This window comes from Arachis hypogaea, chromosome 18, assembly GCF_003086295.3.
Source record: "Arachis hypogaea cultivar Tifrunner chromosome 18, arahy.Tifrunner.gnm2.J5K5, whole genome shotgun sequence".
Classification (NCBI taxonomy): Eukaryota; Viridiplantae; Streptophyta; class Magnoliopsida; order Fabales; family Fabaceae; genus Arachis; species Arachis hypogaea.
The window spans coordinates 102,008,674-102,014,898 of record NC_092053.1 but is presented as its reverse complement, the minus strand read 5'-3'; the positions used below and the strand labels follow the sequence as shown (position 1 = coordinate 102,014,898).

Here is a 6,225-nt window from a genome sequence, read left to right as displayed (position 1 = left end):
CCCTCTTCTAGAGGATTCTTCGGTCTTGGGTGCCATCAATGGTAATGGAAAAACAAAAAAAGCTATGCTTTTACCACACCAAACTTAGAATATTGCTCGCCCTCGAGCAATAAACAAAAGAATAGATGAAGAAGAAGAAGAAATGGAGGAGAGGGAGAGGGTGATGTGGTTCGGCCAAGAAGGGTATAGAGGGGTTGTGTTGTGTGAATTTGATGAAGAATGGAGGTCTTTATATAGGGAATGGAGGGGGGGTTAAGGTTCGGCCATATGGGTGGGTTTGGGTGGGAAATTGGTTTTGAATTTTGAAGGTAGGTGGAGTTTATGAGGTAGGTTTATTGGGAAGAGTGGGTGGATGTGAGTGGTGAAGGTTTAGTGGGGAAGAGAGATTGAGGTGATTGGTGAGGGGTTTTTAGGGAAGAGTGTTTATGGGGTTGTGTGAAAGAGAGTGGTGAGAAGAAGTGAGTGGAGGTAGGTGGGGATCCTGTGGGGTCCACAGATCCTGAGGTGTTCAAGGAATTACATCCCTGCACCCATTAGGCATATAAAAATGCCTTTGTACCCAACTCTGGGCGTTCAGCGCCAGGTTTGTGGCCATTTTGGGCGTTCAACGCCCATTTGTGTGCCATTTCTGGCGTTGAACGCCAGAACCATGCCTGTTCTGGCGTTCAGCGCCCAGAAGCTGCCCATTTTGGGCGTTCAGCGCCAGAACCATGCTCTGTTCTGGCGCTGAACGCCAGACAGATGCTCCTCCAGGGTGTGATTTTTCTTCTGCTGTTTTTGATTCCGTTTTCAATTTTTCTATTTATTTTGTGACTCCACATGATCATGAACCTAAGAAAACATGAAAAACAATAAAAATAAGAATTAGATAAACATTGGGTTGCCTCCCAACAAGCGCTTCTTTAATGTCAATAGCTTGACAGTGGGCTCTCATGGAGCCTCACAGATGTGCAGAGCTTTGTTGAAACTCTCCAACACCAAATTTAGAGTTTGGATATGGGAGTTCAACACCAAACTTAGAGTTTGGTTGTGGCCTCCCAACACCAAACTTAGAGTTTGACTGTGGGGGCTCTGGTTGACTCTGCTTGGAGAGAAGCTTTTTCTGCTTCCTCTCCATGGTTGCAGAGGGAGATCCTTGAGTTTTAAACACAAGGGAGTTCTCATTCCATTGAAGGACTATTTCACCTCTGTCAACATCAATCACAGCTCTTGCTGTGGCCAGGAAAGGTCTTCCTAGGATGATGGATTCATCCTCTTCCTTTCCAGTATCCAGGACTATGAAATCAGCAGGGATGTAAAGGCCTTCAACCTTTACTAACACGTCCTCTACTTGTCCATATGCCTATTTTCTTGAGCTGTCTGCCATCTCTAATGAGATTTTAGCAGCTTGCACCCCATAGATTCCCAGTTTCTCTATTACAGAGAGGGGCATGAGGTTTATTCCTGAACCAAGGTCACACAGAGCCTTAAAGATCATGGTGCCTATGGTGCAGGGTATTATGAACTTTCCAGGATCCTGTCTCTTCTGAGGCAATGTCAGTTGATCCAGATCACTTAGTTCATTGATGAACAAGGGAGGTTCAACTTCCCAAGTATCAATGCCAAATAATTTGGCATTCAGCTTCATGATTGCACCAAGAAACTTGGCAGTTTGCTCTTCAGTAACATCCTCATTCTCTTCTGAAGAGGAATACTCATCAGAGCTCATAAAGGGCATAAGGAGGTTCAATGGAATCTCTATGGTCTCTAGATGAGCCTCAGAGTCCTTTGGTTCCCCAGAGGGGAGCTCCTTATTGATCACTGGACGTCCCTGGAGGTATTCCTCCTTGGGATTCACGTCCTCTCCTCTCCTCACAGGTTCGGCCATGGCGCTTATGTCAATGGCCTTGCACTCTCCTTTTGGGTTCTCTTCTGTATTGCTTGGGAGAGTACTAGGAGGGATTTCAGTGATCCTTTTACTCAGCTGGCCCACTTGTGCTTCCAGATTTCTAATGGAAGACCTTGTTTCATTCATGAAACTTACAGTGGCCTTAGATAGATCGGAGACTAGATTTGCTAAATTGGAAGCATTTTGTTCAGAGTTCTCTGTCTGTTGCTGAGTTGATGATGGAAAAGGCTTGCTATTGCTAAACCTGTTTCTTCCACCATTATTAAAGCCTTGTTGAGGCTTTTGATCCTTCCATGAGAAATTTGGATGATTTCTCCATGATGAGTTATAGGTGTTTCCATAAGGTTCACCTAAGTAATTTACCTCTGCTATTGCAGGGTTCTCAGGATCATAAGCTTCTTCTTCAGAAGATGCCTCTTGAGTACTGTTGGATGCAGCTTGCATTCCATGCAGACTCTGAGAGATCATATTGACTTGCTGAGTCAATATTTTATTCTGAGCCAATATGGCATTCAGAGTATCAACTTCAAGAACTCCCTTCTTCATAGGCGTCCCATTACTCACAGGATTCCTTTCAGAAGTGTACATGAACTGGTTATTAGCAACCATGTCAATGAGTTCTTGAGCTTCTGCAGGCGTTTTCTTTAGGTGAATGGATCCACCTGCAGAAGTGTCCAGTGACATCTTTGATAGCTCAGATAAACCATCATAGAATATATCCAGGATGGTCCATTCTGAAAGCATGTCAGAAGGACACTTTTTGGTCAACTGTTTGTATCTTTCCCAAGCTTCATAGAGGGATTCACCTTCTTTCTGCCTGAAGGTTTGAACATCAGCTCTAAGCTTGCTCAGCTTTTGAGGAGGAAAGTACTTGGCTAAGAAAGTCGTGACCAGCTTATCCCAAGAGTTCAGGCTGTCTTTAGGTTGAGAATCCAACCATAATCTAGCTCTATCTCTTACAGCAAAAGGGAAAAGCATGAGCCTGTAGACTTCAGGATCTACTCCATTAGTCTTAACAATATCACATATCTGCAAGAATTCAGTTAAGAACTGAAAAGGATCTTCAGATGGAAGTCCATGAAACTTGCAGTTCTGCTGCATCAGAGAAACTAACTGAGGTTTTAGCTCAAAGTTGTTTGCTCCAATGGCAGGAATGGAGATGCTTCTTCCATGTAAATTGGAATTAGGTGCAGTAAAGTCACCAAGCATCTTCCTTACATTATTATTATTTTCGGCTGCCATCTCCTTTTCCTGTTCGAAAATTTCTGAAAGGTTATCTCTGGATTGTTGTATTTTAGCTTCTCTTAATTTTCTCTTCAGAGTCCTTTCAGGTTCTGGATCTGCTTCCACAAGAGTGTTCTTATCCTTGCTCCTGCTCATATGACAAAGAAGAAGGCACAGAAAAATAATAATAATAATGGAGATCCTTTATCCCACAGTATAGGGATTCCTGTGTGAGTGGAAGAAGAGGGGGAGACAAAGAATGTAATATAATGGAAGAAACACAACTGTGAGGATGGAAGAGAGGTGAGATGAGATGTTAGGATATGAATGAATAAATAGAATGAGATGGGGGAGGGAATTTTCGAAAATTTTTGAAAAGGAGTTAGTGATTTTTGAAAATGGTTTTTGAAAATTGTTAGTATTTTTTTTTCGAAAATTTTTGAAATTAAAAATAAAAATAAAAATAATTAGTTAATTAAAAAGAAATTTTTGAAAAAGAGGGAAGATATTTTTGAAAATTAGAGAGAGAGAGAGTTAGTTAGGTAGTTTTGAAAAAGTTAAGAAACAAACAAAAAGTTAGTTAGTTAGTTGAAACAAATTTTGAAAAGATAAGAAGTTAGGAAGTTAGAAAAGATATTTTGAAAAGATATTTTTGAAAAAGATAAGATAAGAAGATATTTTTGAAAAGATATGATAGAAATTAGTTTTGAAAAAGATTTGATTTTTAAAATCTCAATTAATGACTTGATTCATAAGAAATCACAAGATATGATTCTAGAACTTAAAGTTTGAATCTTTCTTAACAAGCAAGTAACAAACTTCCAAGTTTTGAATCAAAACATTAATTGATTATGTTATTTTCGAAAATTTGTGAAAAAATTAAGAAAAAGATTTTTGAAAAATATTTTTGGAATTTTCGAAAATAACCAAAAATTTTGAAAAAGATTTGATTTTTGAAAAAAAATTTTGAAAAAGATAAGATTTTCAAATTGAAAATTTGATTTGACTCATAAGAAACAACTTGATTTTAAAAATTTTTGAAAAAGTCAATCCAAATTTTCGAATTTGATGAGAGAAAAAGGGAAAGATATTTTTTTTATTTTTGAAATTTTTATGAAAAACATGAAAATTATGCAATGCATGAAATTTTTAGATCAAAACAATGAATGCATGCAAGAATGCTATGAATGTCAAGATGAACACCAAGAACACTATGAATGTCAAGATGAACATCATAGACACAATTTTGAAAAATTTTTAATGCAAAGAAATCATGCAAGATACCAAACTTAGAATTCTTTAATGCTTAGACACTAAGAATTCAAGAATGCATATGAAAAACATGAAAAGACACAAAACAAAAAATCATCAAGATCAAACAAGAAGACTTACCAAGAACAACTTGAAGATCATGAAGAACACTATGAATGCATGATATTTTCGAAAAATGCTAGATGCATATGCAAGTGACACCAAACTTATGATATGACTCATGACTCAAACAAGAAACAGAAAAATATTTTTGATTTTTATGATTTTCTAATTTTTTTGGATTTTTCTTTTATATTTTTCGCATATTAAAAGGAAAAATGAGGATTCCAAAAATTTTTAATATGAATTCCAGGAATCTTGCCATGTTAGTCTAAAGCTTCAGTCCAGGAATTAGACATGGCTCACTAGCCAGCCAAGCTTTCAAAGAAAGCTCCAGTCCAAAACACTAGACATGGCCAATGGCCAGCCAAGCTTCAGCAGGTGATCATGGATCAGCAGCAGGTGGATGAGCAACAACTAATTTGCTCTTGATAACAAATTGCAAGCCTCAGTCCAAATGAATTTAGACATGGCTTTACAGCCAGCCAGGCTTCACATGCTTCATGAAACACTAGAATTCATTCTTAAAAATTCTGAAGAAAAATAGTTTATTTTTGAAAATATTTTTATTTTTTTTCGAAAACAGATGAGAGATTTTTGAAAATATTTTTGAAAGATTTTTGAAAACAAAACGAAAAGAAAATTACCCAATCTGAGCAACAAGATGAACCGTCAGTTGTCCAAACTCAAACAATCCCCGGCAACGGCGCCAAAAACTTGGTGCACGAAATTGTGATGTCCAGGCTCAAACAATCCCTGGCAACGTGAGCAACTTGGTGCGCTGATCTCAATACATAATTGTCACAACTTCGATACAACTAACCAGCAAGTGCACTGGGTCGTCCAAGTAATACCTTACGTGAGTAAGGGTCGAATCCCACGGAGATTGTTGGTATGAAGCAAGCTATGGTCACCTTGTAAATCTCAGTCAGGCAGATATAAAGTGATAATGGTGTTTTCGAATATTATATAATAAAATAGGGATAGAGATACTTATGTAAATCTTTGGTAGGAATTTCAGATAAGCGAATGGAGATGCTTTTCATTCCTCTGAACCTCTGCTTTCCTGCTATCTTCATCCAATCAGTCTTACTCCTTTCCATGGCTGGCTTTATGTGATACATCACCACTGTCAACGGCTACTTTCGGTCATCTCACGGGAAAATGATCCAATGCCCTGTCACGGTGGTGCACGAAATTGTGATGTCCAGGCTCGAACAATCCCTGGTAATGGCTCCAAAGCTTGGTGCTTTGATCTTAATTCATAATTGTCACAACTTCGATACAACTAACCAGCAAGTGCACTGGGTCGTCCAAGTAATACCTTACGTGAGTAAGGGTCGAATCCCACGGAGATTGTTGGTATGAAGCAAGCTATGGTCACCTTGTAAATCTCAGTCAGGCAGATATAAATGGATAATGGTGTTTTCGAATAATAATTAATAAGATAGGGATAGAGGTACTTATGTAAATCATTGGTAGGAATTTCAGATAAGCGAATGGAGATACTTTCGTTCCTCTGAACCTCTGCTTTCCTGCTATCTTCATCCAATCAGTCTTACTCCTTTCCATGGCTGGCTGTATGCAAGGGCATCATCGTTGTCAGTGGCTACATCCCCTCCTGTCAGTGAATAATATGCTCACGCACCCTGTCACGGCACGGCTATTCATCTATCGGTTCTCGATCATGCTGGAATAGGATTCACCCTCCTTTTGCGTCTGTCACTAACGCCCAACAATCG

General features: G+C 38.8%; 1 non-coding gene across 1 annotated transcript; it reads left to right on the top strand.

Annotated features, from left to right (window-relative positions):
* Positions 1 to 2,626: 2,626 nt before the first annotated feature.
* LOC112774177 (small nucleolar RNA R71) lies at positions 2,627 to 2,734 on the top strand. The gene has a single exon (XR_003188677.1). It is a non-coding gene; the product is annotated as a small nucleolar RNA R71 (small nucleolar RNA).
* The last annotated feature ends 3,491 nt before the right edge of the window (positions 2,735 to 6,225 follow it).